Genomic DNA, 16,260 nt, shown 5'->3' on the forward strand with positions numbered 1-16,260 from the left:
TAGGAGTCGCGAGTCACAAGCCAGTTTATTAGAGTCTCGCGGATCGGTGCGGAGACGTCCGTACTTATCTTCGGGAGGCTATGTAACTGTTAAGAACAATCATATTTCTTTGATTTCCTTGTCGTGCGAATTATTGACACCAGAAATTATAAGATTTTATTCTATTCTTTCTCACAGATGGTGAGGACCCGTACTAGGAGGACCGACGATCAGGCACCCGAGCCCCCTGTCAGAGCTGCTAGAGGCCGGGGTAGAGGACGACCACGCGGTGCAGCCCGAGCACCTGCGAGAGCTGCGTCAGAGGAGCCCCCAGCAGCTCCAGCTGGAGGGCCAGCACCAGAGATCCTTATTGCTACTCCAGCCCTCCATGAGACTTTAGCTCAGTTCTTGAGCATGTTCATCACTCTGGCTCAGGCTGGACTATTTCTGATAGCTCCCGCTACATCTCAGGCCGGGGGAGGGGCATAGATTCCCACAGCCCGCACTCCTGAGCAGAGGGTCCAAGTTGATCAGGCCTAGAGTATATTCCTATTCCCCCAGTGGCTCCGTTTCAACATGAGATCAGGGTAGCTGGTTCTAAGGCAGAGCAGCTCAGACTTGAGAGGTATAAGAAATACCACCCACCTACTTTCAGCGGACTAGCTTTAGATGATGCTCTGGGTTTTCTTGAGGAGTGTCATCGTATTCTCTGCACTATGGGCATTGTGGAGACGAGTGGGGTTTCTTTCACCACTTTCCAGCTAAGGGGAGCGGCATATCAGTGGTGGCGTGCCTATGAGCTGAGTAGTCCGGACGAGGCAGCCTCACTCACTTGGACTTAGTTTTCAGAGATGTTCTTGCGTGAGTATGTTCCTCAGAGCCTCAAGGATGCTTGGCGCGCAGAATTTGAGCAGTTGCGTCAGGGTGTTATGACTGTGTCGAAGTATGCAGTCCATTTCAGTGAGTTAGCTCGCCATGCGCCGGCTCTGGTTGCTACAGTCAGAGAGAGGGTTCGTCGCTTCATTGAGGGACTCCACCCCAGTATTCGGACTAGTATGGCCAGGGAGTTGGAGATGGACATCACTTATCAGAAGGCAGTGAGCATTGCCAGGAGAGTGGAAGGCATGTTTGCCCGAGACAGAGAGGAGAGAGAGGCCAAGAGGTCTCGAGAGACTGGTCATTATTCAGGAACCCGTGCACCAGCAGCACGCTATGGTAGGGGTTTTGTGAGTCGCCCTATTCATTCAGCTCTTCCAGCAGCCAACGGTGTTCTAGCTCCTCCTAGACCTCAGAAGCCCTATTATGCACCACCAGTATCTAGTATGCCTCCTACTCGAGGTGCTATTACTGGTCAGTCCAGCAGGCCAGGTCCGAGTCCGTCTCAGCCGCCGCGTCCTCCGAGAGGTTGTTTTGAGTGTGGTGACACTTGTCACCTGGTTAGAGATTACCCCAGAGCCAGGAGGGCTGCACCTCCACAGACTTATCATCCTTCACATACTCCACCGGGTCCTCCGGCCATTCTCCCAACATCAGCTGCCACCCCACCTCCTCAGCCAGCTTGAGGTGGAGGTTGGGGAGGTCGAGGTCGCCCTAGAAAGGGAGGCCAGGCCAGGTACTATGCCCTTCCAGCCCGTTTAGAGGCTGTTGCTTCAGATTCAGTCATCACAGGTATCTTCCCTGTCTGTCATAGGGATGCATCAGTATTATTCGACCCAGGCTCTACGTATTCATATGTATCTCCTTATTTTGCTCCATATTTGGGGATATCTCAGGATTCCTTGAGTTCCCCTGTTTATGTATCTACTCCCGTGGTAGATTCTCTCGTTGTGGACCGCGTATATCGGTCGTGTTTGATTGCTCTTAGTGGTTTTAAGACCAGAGCCGATTTGTTATTACTCAGTATGGTAGATTTTGATGTTATCTTGGGTATGGACTGGTTGCCGCCCCATTATGCTATTCTTGATTGTCACGCTAAGACCGTGACGCTGGCTATGCCAGGCTTGCCAAGATTAGAGTGGAGAGGTACATTAGAGTATACTCCCCGCAGGGTCATTTTATTTCTTAAGGCTCAACGAATGATTGAGAAGGGGTGTGATGCGTATTTGGCCTATGTGAGAGATGTCAGTGTTGATACCCCTACAGTCGAGTCGGTTCCAGTAGTAAGGGATTTTCCAGATGTGTTTCCAGTTGATCTTCCGAGCATGCCGCCCGACAGAGATATTGATTTTGGCATTGATTTACTACCGGGCACTCAGCCTCCCTGCCATATGGCTCCTCCTGAGTTGAAGGAGCAGTTGCAAGAGTTGCTTGATAAGGGTTTCATGAGGCCCAGTGTATCACCTTGGGGTGCTCCGGTCCTATTTGTAAAGAAGAAGGATGGTTCTATGCGTATATGTATTGATTATCGACAGTTGAACAAAGTTACAGTGAAGAAAAGGTATCATTTGCCTCGCATCGATGATTTATTTGATCAGCTACAGGGTGCCAGGGTGTTTTCCAAGATTGACCTGCGTTCTGGCTATCATCAGTTGAAGATTCGGGAGCCGGACATCTCGAAGACTGCTTCCAGGACCAGATATAGTCACTATGAGTTTCTTGTCATGTCATTTGGGTTGACCAATGCCCTAGCAGCCTTTATGCATTTGATGCACAGTGTGTTCCGGCCTTATTTTGATTCCTTTGTCATTGTGTTTATTGAAGACATCCTAGTATATTCTCGGTCTCGGGAAGATCATGAGCAGCACTTGAGGACCGTGCTTCAGACTTTGAGGGAGAAGAAATTTTATGCAAAATTTTCTAAGTGTAAACTCTGGCTTGATTCAGTGGCATTCTTGGGCCACATAGTGTCTTGTGATGCGATCAAGGTAGATCCTAAGAAGGTAGAGGCAGTGCAGAGTTGGCCCAGACCGTCATCAGCAATGGAGATCCGCAGTTTCCTTAGTTTGGTGGGGTATTACCGTCGCTTTGTGGGGGGATTTTTATCCTATGCAGCACCTATGACTAGGCTGACCCAGAAGGGTGCTCCGTTCAGGTGGACCGGGGAGTGTGAGCAGAGCTTTCAGAAGCTCAAGACAACTTTGACTACAGTGCTAGTATTAGTATTGCCTACAGGTTCGGGGTCCTACACTGTCTATTGTGATGCCTCGAGGATTGGCCGTGGAGCGGTATTGATGCAGGACAGTAGGATGATTGCCTACGCGTCTAGACAGTTGAAGGTGCATGAGAAGAATTATCCAGTTCATGATCTCGAGTTAGCAGCTATTGTTCACGCCCTGAAGATCTGGCGTCATTATTTGTATGGTGTTCCCTATCAGATTTACACTGACCACAGGAGTTTGCAGTACTTGTCCAGGCAGAAGGACCTTAATTTGCGTCAGAGGAGGTGGTTGGAGCTACCTAAAGACTATGATATCACTAGATTGTACCACCCGGGGAAGGCCAATATAGTGGCCGACGCCTTGAGTCGCCGGGCAGAAAGTTTGGGGAGTTTGGCATATGTTCCGGTAGCTGAGAGGCCCTTAGCCTTGGATGTTCAGGCCTTAGCCAGCCAGTTGGTGAGATTGGATATTTCAGAGCCTAGCCGGGTATTAGCTTGTGTGGTTGCTCGGTCTTCTCTTTATGACCATATCAGGGAGCGCATTGGGCCGTATAACGCAAAAAAATGAGGAGAGGTCATGGAGGTGCCGGGCCCACTCAGAAGGCGTGGGTTATAGCACACGAAAATATGGGAATCGGGCAGAATTCTAGTTGTTTGGTCGTAAAATGCAAACAAATGAGGAATGGTTATGGCAAGGTGGTGACTATGGTTCTTTAGGTTATATTTTATGGCCCGAAAAAAGTTTTAGGCGATTCGAGTCCGGGCGGCCCAGACCCACTCGGAAGGCATGGGCTATAGCACACGAAAATATAGGAATCGAGCGGAATTCTAGTTTCTTGGCCGTAAAATGCAAAAATATGAGGAACGGTCATGGCTGGGCAGTGACTATGGTTCCTTAGGTCGTATTAGATGGCCCGAAAAAATTTAAGGCGATCGAAGTCAGGGAAGCCCGGGCCCACTCGGAAGGCGTATGTTATAGCATACGAAAATATGGGAATCGGGCGGAATTCTAGTTTCTTGACCGTAAAACGCAAAACAATGATGAACGGTCATGGCGGGGGGGGGGGGGTGACTATGGTTACTTAGGTCGTATTTGATGGTCCGGAAAAATTTAAGGCGATCCGGGTCTGGAGGGGCCCGACCCACTCGGAAGGCAGCACACGAAAATATGGTAATCGTGTTGAATTCTAGTTTTTTTGGCCGTAAAACACAAAACAATGAGGAACAGTCATGGTGGGGCGGTGACTATGGTTCCTTAGGTCGTATTTGAAGGTCCGAAAAAATTTTAGGCGATCGGGGTCCGAGGTGCCCGGTCCCACTCGGAAGGCATGGGCTATGGCACACGAAAATGTGGGTATCGGGTGGAATTCTAGTTTCTTGGCCGTAACACGCAAAACAATGAGGAACGTTCATGGAGGGGTGGTGACTATGGTTCTTTAGGTCATATTTGATGGCCCGAAAACATTTTAGGCGATCGGGGTCAGGGGGCCCGGGCCCACTCGGAAGGAGTGGGCTATAGCACACGAAAATATGGGAGTAAGGCGGAATTCTAGTTTTTTGGCTGTAAAACACAAATACAATGAGGAACGGCCATGGCTAGGTGATGACTATGGTTCTTAAGGTCGTATTTGATGGCCTGCAAAAATTTTAGGCGATCAAAGTCCGGGAGGCCCAGCCCACTCGGAAGGCGTGGGCTATAGCACACGAAAATATGGGAATCGGGCGGAATTCTAGTTTCTTAGCCGTAAAAGGCAAAACAATGAGGAAAGGCATGGTGGAAATCTGACTATGGTTCCTTAGGTCGTATTTGATGGCCCGAAAAAATTCAAGGTGATCCGGGTTCGGAGGGGCCCGGCCTACTTGGAAGGCGGCACACGAAAATATGGGAATCGGGCGGAATTCTAGTTTTATGGCCGGAAAAAGCAAAAGAACTAGAAACGTTCATGGCTGGGTGGTGACTATGGTTCCTTAGGTCATATTTGATGGCGCAGAAAACTTTTAGGGGATCCGGTTCCTGGGGGCCCGTACCCACTCGGAAGGCGTGGGCTATTGCACACGAAAATATGGGAATCAGGCGGAATTCTAATTTTTTGGCCGTAAAACGCAAAAGAATGAGGAATGGTCATGGCGGGGCGGTGACTATGGTTCCTTAGGTTGTATTTGATGGCCCATAAAAATTTTAGGCTATTCGGGTCCGGGCAGCCCGGGCCCACTCAGAAGGCGTGGGCTATAGCACGCGAAAATATGTGAATCGTGTGGAATTCTAGTTTCTTGGCCGTAAAATGCCAAAAAAAAAACAAGAAACTGTCATGGAGGGGCGGTGACTATGGTTCCTTATGTCGTATTTGATGGATCGAAAAAATTTAAGGCGATCGAGGTCTGGAGGGGCCCGACCCACTCGGAATGCGGCACACGAAAATATGGTAATCGGGCCTAGATTTTTGGCCGTAAAACACAAACAAACGAGGTACGGTCATGGAGGGGTGGTGACTATGGTTCCTTATGTCGTATTTGTTGGCCTAAAAAAAATTTAGGCAATCGGGGTTCGGGGGCCCTGGGCCCACTCGGAAGGCGTGGTCTATAGCACACGATAATATGGGAATTGGGCGGAATTCTAGTTTTCTTGCCATAAAATACAAAACAAGAGGAGAGGTCATGGCGGGGAAGTGACTATGGTTCCTTAGGTCATATTTGATGGTCCGAAAAAATTTTAAGCGATTCGGGTTCGGGGGGCCCTGCCCACTGGGAAGGCATGGGCTATATCACACGAAAATGTGGGAATCGCACGGAGTTCTAGTTTTTTGGCCATAAAATGAAAAAACACCAGGAACGGTCATGGCGAGGCGGTGAATATAGTTCTTTAGATCGTATTTGATGGCCCGAAAAAATTTTAGGCGATCCGAGTCCGGGGGGGCCGGCCCACTCGAAAGGCGTGGGCTATAGCACTAGAAAATATGGGAATCAAGCGGAATTAAAATTTTTTGGCCGTAAAACGCAAACAATGAGGAACGATCATGGCGGAGCGGTAACTATGGTTCCTTAGGTCGTATTTCATGGCCCGGAAAATTTTTAGGCTATCGGGATCCGGGGGCCCGCGCCCACTCGGAAGGCGTGGGCATAGCACACGAAAATATGGGATTCGGGCGGAATTCTAGTTTTTTGACCGCAAAACGCAAAACAAAACTAGGAACGGTCATGGAGGGCGGTGACTATTATTCCTTAGGTCGTATTTGATGGCCCGAAAAAATTATTGGCGATCCGGTTCCGGGAGGCCCGTGCCGACTTAGAAGGCGTGGGGTATAGAATACGAAATTAGGGAATCAGGCAGAATTCTAGTGTTTTTGGCCGTAAAACGCAAAAAAATGAGGAATGGTCATGGCGGGGCGATGGCTATGGTTCATTAGGTCGTATTTGATGGTCCATAAAAATTTAAGGCTATTCAGGTCCGGGCAGCCCGGGCCCACTCCGAAGGCGTGGGCTATAGCACACGAAAATATGGGAATCGGGTGGAATTCTAGTTTCTTGGCCGTAAAACGCAAAAAAATGAGGAACGGTCATAGCGGGGAAGTGACTATGGTTCCTTAGGTCGTATTTGATGTCCCGTAAAATTTAAGGCGATCCGGGTCTGGAGAGGCCCGACCCACTCGTAAGGCGGCACACGAAAATATGGTCATCAGGCTGAATTTTACTTTTTTGGCCGTAAAACGCAAACAAATGAGGAACGGTCATGGAGGGGCGGTGACTATGGTTCCTTATGTCATATTTGTTGGCCCGAAAAAAATTTAGACGATCGGGGTTCGAGGGCCCTGGGCCCACTCGGATGGCATTGGCTATAGCATATAAAAATATGGGAATTGGGTGGAATTCTAGTTATTTTGCCATAAAATGCAAAACAAGAGGAGAGGTCATGGCGGGGCAGTGACCATGGTTCCTTAGATCATATTTGATGGCCCGGAAAATTTTTAAGCGATCCGGGTTCGGGGGGCCTGCCCACTGGGAAGGCGTGGGCTATATCACACGAAAATGTGAGAATCGCTCGGAGTTATAGTTTTTTGGCCATAAAATGAAAAAACCAGGAACGGTCATGGCGAGACGGTGAATATGGTTCTTTATATTGTATTTGATGGCCCAAAAAATTTTTAGGTGATCCAAGTCTGGGGGCCGGCCCACTCGAAAGGCGTGGGCTATAGCACACAAAAATATGGGAATCAGGCGGAATTCATATTTTTTGGCCGTAAAACGCATAAAATGAGGAACGATAACGGCGGAGTGATAACTATGGTTCCTTAGATCGTATTTCATGGCCCGGCAAATTTTTAGGCTATCGGGGTCCGAGGGCCCGCGCCCACTCAGAAGGCGTGGGCATAGCACACGAAAATATGGGATTCGGGCGGAATTCTAGTTTTTTGCCCGCAAAACGCAAAACAAAACTAGGAATAATCATGGCGGGGCGGTGACTATTGTTCCTTAGGTCGTATTTGATGGCCCAGAAAATTGTAGGCGATCCGGTTCCGGGGGGCCCGTGCCGACTCGGAAGGCGTGGGCTATAGAATATGAAATTATGGGAATCAGGCAGAATTCTAGTTTTTTTGGCATAAAACGTAAAAAAATGAGGAATGGTCATGGCGGGGCGATGGCTATGGTTCATTAGGTCGTATTTGATGGTCCATAAATATTTAAAGCTATTCGGGTCCGGGCGGCCCGGGCCCACTCCGAAGGCGTGGTCTATAACACACGAAAATATGAGAATCGGGTGGAATTCTAGTTTCTTCGCTGTAAAATGCAAAAAACGAGGAACGGTCATAGCGGGGAAGTGACTATGGTTCCTTAGGTCGTATTTGATGGCCCGTAAAATTTAAGGCGATCCGGGTCTAGAGGGGCCCGACCCACTCGTAAGGCGGCACACGAAAATATGGTAATCGGGCCGAATTTTACTTTTTTGGCCGTAAAACGCAAACAAATGAGGAACGTTCATGGAGGGGCGGTGACTATGGTTCCTTATGTCGTATTTGTTAGCCTGAAAATTTTTTAGGCGATCGGGGTTCGGGGGCCCTGGGCCCACTCGGAAGGCGTGGGCGTACACGAAAATATAGGAATTGGGCGGAATTCTAGTTGTTTCCCATAAAATGCAAAATAAGAGGAGAGGTCGTGGCAGGGCAGTGACTATGGTTCCTTAGGTCATATTTGATGGCCCGGAAAAATTTTAAGCGATCCGGGTTCGGGAGGCCCTGCCCACTGGGAAGGCGTGGGCTATATCACACGAAAATGTGGGAATCGCTCGGAGTTCTAGTTTTTTGGCCATAAAATTAAAAAACAAACCGGAACGGTCATGGCGAGGCGATGAATATGGTTCTTTAGATCGTATTTGATGGCCCGAAAATTTTTTAGGCGATCCGAGTCAGGGGGCCGGCCCACTCGAAAGGCGTGGGTTATAGCACACGAAAATATGGGAAAATATGGGAATTCAAGTTTTTTGGCCATAAAACGCAAAAAATGAGGAACGATCATGACGGAGCGTTAACTATGGTTCCTTAGATCGTATATCATGGCCCGACAAATTTTTAGGCTATCAGGATCTAGGGGCCCGCACCCACTCGGAAGGCATGGGCATAGCACACAAAAATATGGGATTTGGGAGGAAATCTAGTTTTTTGGCTGCAAAACGCAAAACAAAACTAGGAACGCTCATGGCGGGGCGGTGACTATTGTTCCTTAGGTCGTATTTGATGGCCCGAAAATTTTTAGGCGATCTGGTTCCGGGTGGCCCGTGCCGACTCGGAAGGCTCTATAGAATACGAAATTATGGGAATCGGGTATAGTTCTAGTTTTTTTGACTGTAAAACGCAAAACAACGAGGAATGGTCATAGCGGGGCAGTGACTATGGTTCCTTAGGTCGTATTTGATGGCCCGTAAAATTTAAGGCAATCCGGGTCTTGAGGGGCCCGACCCACTCGTAAGGCGGCACACGAAAATATGGTAATCAGGCTGAATTTTACTTTTTTGGCCGTAAAACGCAAACAAATGAGGAACGGTCATGGTGGGGCGGTGACTATGGTTCCTTAGGTCGAATTTGATGGCCGGAAATATTTTAGGCGATCGGGGTCCGAGGGGCCCTTGCCCACTCGGAAAGCGTGGGATATAGCACATGCAAAAATATGGGAATCGGGCGGAATTCTAGTTTTTTGGCCGTAAAACGCAAAAGAATGAGGAATGGTCATGGCAAGGCGGTGACTATTGGTCTTTAGGTTATATTTGATGGCCCGAAAATTTTTAGGTGATTCGAGTCCGGGCTGCCCAGACCCACTCAGAAGTCATGGGGCTATTATTGCACACGAAAATATGGGAATCAGGCAGAATTCTAGTTTTTTTGGCCATAAAATGCAAAATACGAGGAACGGTCATGGCGGGGCAGTAACTATGGTTCCTTAGGTCGTATTTGATGGCCCGAAAAAATTTAAGGTGATCGGAGTCGGGGGGCCCGGGCCCACTCGGAAGGCGTGGGCTATAGCACACTAAAATATGGGAATCAGGCGGAATCGATGACTATGGTTCCTTAGGTCCTATTTGATGGCCCGAAATTTTTTTAGGCGATTCGGGTCCGTTCTTCAGGACAGGGTTCAGCGAGGTGATGCCAGAGATGTGACTATTGGTGATGACGGTATGATGAGGGTGCAAGGACGGATCTGTGTGCCCAATGTAGATGGGCTTCGGGAGTTGATTCTCGTGGAAGCCCACAGCTCGCGGTACTCCATTCATCCCGGTGCCGCAAAGATGTACCAGGATTTGAGACAGCACTACTGGTGAAGGAGGATGAAGAAGGATATAGTTGGGTTTGTGGCCAAGTGTCTCAACTGTCAGCAGGTCAAATATGAGCACCAGAGGCCGGGTAGATTACTTCAGAGGTTAGAGATCCCAGAGTGAAAGTGGGAGCGGATCACCATGGACTTTGTAGTTGGACTTCCACGGACTTTGAGAAGGTTCGATGCTATTTGGGTGATCATGGATCGGCTGACCAAGTCAGTTCATTTTATTCCAGTGTTGACCACTTATTCTTCTGAGAGGTTGGCTGAGATTTATATCAGAGAGATTGTCCGCCTTCATGGTATTCCAGTATCCATCATTTCATACAGAGGTACACAGTTAACATCACGGTTTTGGAGAGCCGTACAGCATGAGTTGGGTACTAGGGTGGAGTTGAGCACAGCCTTTCACCCTCAGAAGGACGGGCAGACCGAGCGCACGATTCAGATTCTTGAGGATATGCTCCGTGCCTGTGTGATGGAGTTCCGAGGGTCATGGGACCAATACTTGCCACTTGCAGAGTTTGCTTATAACAACAGTTATCAGTCCAGCATTCAGATGGCACCATACGAGGCTTTGTACGGTAGGCGGTGCCGGTCCCCAGTGGGATGGTTTGAGTCGGGCGAGGCCCAATTATTGGGTACATATTTGGTCCAGGATGCCCTGGATAAGGTGAAGGTGATTCAGGAGAGACTTCACACAGCCTAGTCCAGGCAGAATAATTATGCGGACCGGAAGGTTCGTGACTTGGCATTTATGGTTGGTGAGCGGGCCTTGCTTAGGGTATCGCCTATGAAGGGTGTCATGAGGTTCGGGAAGAAGGAAAAGCTGAGGCCGAGGTTCATAGGTAGTTTTGAGATATTGCGGCGAGTTGGGGAAGTTGCTTATGAGCTTGCATTGCCTCCCAGTCTAGCAGGAGTTCACCCGGTATTCCACGTGTCTATGCTCCGGAAGTATCACGGTGATCCGACTCATGTATTGGATTTTAGCTCAGTCCAGTTGGACAAAGATCTATCTTATGTTGAGGAGCCAGTAGCCATTTTGGACAGGCAGGTCAGAAAGCTCAGGTCAAAGAATATTGCTACAGTAAAGGTCTAGTGGAGGGGTCAGCCGGTCGAGGAGGTGACTTGGAAGACCGAGCAGGATATGCACAGCTAGTACCCTCATCTTTTCATAGTTTTAGGTATGTATTTATACTCGTTCGAGGACGAACGATTGTTTTAAGGGGGGAGGATGTAACGACCTGACCGGTCATTTTGAGAATTTGAGCCCCGATCCCCTAATATCTGCTTTCCCATATTTTTTTCTGGTTTTGGAATTTTCCAGAGTGTTTGGTTATGGAATTCGGGAAGTTTTGGGACACTTAGTCCCTAGTTGTGAGTTTAAGCCTTAGAGTTGGGACCGTAGTCGGAACTGTGTGAAGACAGATCCGGAATAGAATTTCGTCAACTCCGTTAGCTCCGTTTAATGATTTTGGGGTTAGGAGCGCGTCCGGAATGTGTTTTGGAGGTATGTAGTAGATTTAGGCTTGAATTGGCAAAAGTTAGTTTTTCGGCGATTTCGGCTGATAGTGAAAATTTTGATATCGAGCTCGAAATGGAATTCCGAAAGTGGTTGTAGGTTCGTAGCGTCATTTGTGACCTGTGTGTAATTTGAGGTCATTCGGACTAGATTTGATGTGGTTCGGCGTCGTTTGTAGAATTTGGAAAATTTTAAATTCTTAGGCTTGAATCCGTGCTTAATTCATGATTTTGGTGTTCTTCGACGTGGTTTAAAGGCTCGACTATGTTCGTATGGTATTTTAGGAGTGGTTGGTATGTTTGGTTGAGGTCCTGGGGGCCTCAGGTGTGTTTCGGATGCTTAACGGGAAGAAATTTGGACTTAAGAAAATCTGGTGCATTGCTGGTTCTGGTGTTTCGCACTTGCGGAGGGGAGTCCGCAGGTGCGGACTCGCAGGTGCGGACTCGCAGGTGCGCTTGAGAGTTCGCAGATGCGGAAATGGACAGGGCATACTGAGCTCGCAGGTGCGGCTGGTCGTCCACAGAAGCGGAGCCGCAGATGCGGCCTAGGGGTCGCAGATGAGGACCCAGCCCAATAAGTGACTTCCGCACCTGCGTTGATTTTTCCGCAGGTGCGAGATCATAGGTGCGGCACCATGAGTGCAGCTGCGGAAATCGCTGGGCAGAAAAGGGGATTTCGAGGGTTTGAAATTTCATAACACAAATTTCGATTTGGAGCTCGGTGGGAGACGATTTCTCGAGGGATTTTGAAGGAGAACTATTGAGTAATGAATTCTAACTCTATTTTGATCATAATATAATAATCTATTATTGTTTTCCTAGTCTAATTAAGGAAATTGAGGGTAGAAGTTTGACAATGGGGGAAAAGGTTCCCGAATTGAAAATCTGAGATTTGAATGGGAATTTGACGTCGGATTTAGCTGATTTTTGTTCGAGTGAACTCATGAGTGAATGGGTGTTCATAAATTATAATTTTTACCCGATTCCGAGACGTGGGCCCAGGGTGACTTTTTGGGCGTTTTTCCTAAATTCACATTTTAGCTTCGAATTAATTAGTTAAATTAGTTACTTGTAGTTATATTTATATTATGCAACTACTTTGAATAGATTCAGGTCATTTGGAGTCGGATACTCGTGGCAAGAACGTGATATCGAGTTGATTTGAGCAGTTCGAGGTAAGTGGCTTGCCTAACCTTGTGTTGGGGACTTTCCCCTTAGGATATTTCGATATTATTTGGTGTATGAGCGCCGTGTACGTGAGGTGACGAGTGCGTACATGGGCTGTTATTACAAAAATCCCGTTTATCCTTTTTAAATCATAAATTGTTTCTCTTATTAAATTGCACTAATATGTTTAATTGTTTAGTTTAGACTAGAAAAGCATGCTTACGTGTTTTAACCGCCTATTTGATATTCTGTACGCCATGCTTAGTTAAACCCCTATTTTTCCTTATCTGTGATAAACTGTTTAACTCGATGTCATACCTGCCATTTTATCTTACGTTGCATATTAAAATTGGGACTACGAACCTATTCCGGGAGATTCCCCTGTCTTGCATATTAACTTTGGGACTACGGACGTATTTCGGGAGATCTCCCAGCACTGCATATTTACTTTGGAACTACAGACGTATTCCGGGAGATCTCCCAGCACTACATATTTACTTTGGGACTACGGACGTATTCTGGGAGATTCCCCCTGTACTGCATATTCATTCGGAACTACGGGAGATTTCCCACCGTGTTTACCTTGTTATGAGCTGAGGGCTCCCTTAACTGTTAAATTTTTCTTTTTTGAGAATCTCTTTAACTGTGTTACCATAAACTTTACTTATATCTTTTACTGTTTAATTTATTATATCTACTCCGGTAAGGCCTTGACCTGACCTCGTCACTACTCGACCGAGGTTAGGCTTCGTACTTACTGGGTACCATTGTGGTGTACTCATGCCCTTTCCTGCACATATTTTCGTGTGCAGATCCAGGTGCAAGCTATCAACCTCGAGGTTAGTGCGTACTGCTGATTCTAGGAGACTTCAAGGTACTTCTGCTTGCGTTTGCGTACTGCTGATTCTAGGAGACTTCAAGGTACTTCTGCTTGCGTCCGCAGATCTTCCGAGTCCCCTTCTACTCCCTCGCCTATAGACTTTCTTTATTATCTTCAAACTTTTGTATAGAGCTACATAGATTATAGAAACTTGTGACTTAGTGATATTCCGGGTCTTGGAAAACTATTTTATACATGTCGAGTGGTACTACTCTTGGCTATTCATAATATGTTGTTTATCTTAAAAATGTTGTGTTTTCTTTATATTTTTTGTAATATTAGGCTTACATAGTCGTAAAGACTATGTACGATCACGACAACTTACGGAGGGTTAGTTTGTGTCGTGACATCAATTGTGTGGAATGTGATTGTTAGGTAAAGAAATTCCATTGAAGGAGGTTGTAGAAAAATATGCACATTAGATGTTTGATAAAATGTCTAAATGACTTAAAGTATAGAAATCTTTCTAATATTGGCGTAATTGTGTTGCATTATTGTAGATTGAAATTTGTTTAGTGTGGTGGACCATCGTAGTATTATGAAGTGGCGAATTTCAGATTTGAGCAGTTCGGAGGTGGCTTCACTCGCGAAGATCATTTAAAGTATAGGTTTAGTTTCGTCGAGGTAAGCATCTTGCATAAGCTTGAGTGGGAAAAATTACCCCTTAGGTATTGAGTCTTATGTGAAAATTGTGTAATGAAAATCATGTACGCGAGGTGATGAGTACGTACTTAGTTTATATGTGCAAATTATATTGGTTGAAATTCGTAGACGCCCCTATGTATTAGATTGAAAAATTATTGGAACATAGTAAATCCTTTATTTCTCATGCATAAATCCTTGTTTGTTGAATTTATTTTTATATAATAATTTGGTGTGATTGCTGTGAACACCTAATTTTTTATCACACCCCAAATTCTATACTACTTTAGTGTAAATATTTCTTTTAGGTCTAATCTTAATATTTTAAACTTTTATCTTACTCTTAATAGGTTTTATTAAAAACAAAACTACAAAAGTAGTCACATTCTTAGAGTATAAATTTTATTTCTATATATATATATATATATATATATATATATATATATATATATATATATATTTAATTTTTGTAAATTAGAATTTTAATAAGTAAGCTATGGTATTTTTCTTAGTATAATTTAAACTATAGTGTAAATATTTAATTTTCTTATATCTATAATATATAAGTCTAAAAGTAGTTGGCTAATATTTTTAGCTATTTGTTTTACTTTCTCTTTTTTTCATTTCACACACACACAAAAAAAGTTTTTCTAAGACAGGTAACTAACGCAAAGAACAAAAAAAAGATACAAAATAAGAGTAAACACAAAAAAAAAAAAAAAGATTTCTTCCTATCTGTTCTAACTAACTTCCCTACACTTCCCACACACTCACGTCTCTCACCCTCAACCCCTCACGTTCACTCAGCACACACTCCACGATTCCCTCTCTCTATAGGTCTCTTTTAAATTGACACACCACACTATATAATAGATGGGCTTTCAACATTAGGGGGAGGAGGGCAATATTTTGAAAAAGGAAAAATTTTGAATAGAAGAGTGGAAAGAAAATGGAGAAAGCTAAAAAAGAGTTAAGTTAGTAGCAGCCAAAGATTTAATTTATCTTTTCTCTCATTATCGATACTAAATGTTAGCGGCACAATTCCAGCCAAGAAATAACCTCCAAACTTAGATGAAAACAACTCGAGAACAGTACAAATCTCAGCCATTAAAAACGCACAAACCCAGTTGAGTGCATCCGAGGTTCATCGAGTTCCGGCGAGTTTCGAAGTCGAAGTTTTTGTTACGGTTTTTGGTTCTGAAGATTCGAAAGTTGCTGCCTTGTACCAGTTTCGACTTTGTTTATATTTAGAAGGAAAATTTTCTTTTGCTGCATTAGAGGTTCGTTTCTTTCTTGGATCTAGTACTTTTTCTCCTAATATTGTCACTGTTTTTGATGAAAATTCTCCTTAAGTGATTCATGTTGATAGCCTATTACATAATTGTTTGTTGATATGAACATTCTAACAGTAGGTTTATGAGCTACATGAGAAAGATAAAAGAGTCTTTTTCTTGATTATTTTTACTCTAAATATGCCATGGATGAATGAAGCATTATCTATTGATAAGTTGGTATAAATGTTATGTCGAGCACGTTATTGTATTGTCTGCGTTTTAATCCGGAGTTGCGGGATATTTTTGCTTAGGCTTGTAGGAGCATCAGTTAAAAGGAAATGCGATTCATTCTTGCCTGTTTAATCAAAAGGTTTTTGTGGCACTCCATATATGTTCACATATTTCGTCCAATATTTTGGTAGCTCAAGTTTATGTTTTACTCGTTAATTGCCTTATTACTGGTTGAGTTGCAAAAATCCAAAGAAAATACAACGATCCTTTTTCTGGTTTTTTTTTTTTCTCTTCATTACTATGCATATTACTTTGTGATTTTCAGTTGCAAAATTGTGAAAGTCTCTTTTGGAGATTATCGTTTACTTCCTTCATCAATTAGGATTCTTTTTATAAATAAATTTGAAGTTGCAACTTAATGGGCTGTAGATTACATTCACCTTTTGTCATTCACATATGTCTTGAAACAAGTTAGCAAACCATATATTATTTCTCCAATAATTCTATATTCATAAATCATGGCCTCATAACAATCTCCAATATCGCGCAAAAAAAAAATCGAAATACTCTACAACGCTAGAAAAACTTTAAATGTTCTTTAAATATTAGCCCATGTGTTCTTACCCGAACCTTGGATCAATATGCTTAAACAATAAAAGGAACATGTG

The sequence above is a fragment of the Nicotiana tomentosiformis genome, chromosome 3 (genome assembly GCF_000390325.3).
Source record: "Nicotiana tomentosiformis chromosome 3, ASM39032v3, whole genome shotgun sequence".
Taxonomy (NCBI): Eukaryota; Viridiplantae; Streptophyta; class Magnoliopsida; order Solanales; family Solanaceae; genus Nicotiana; species Nicotiana tomentosiformis.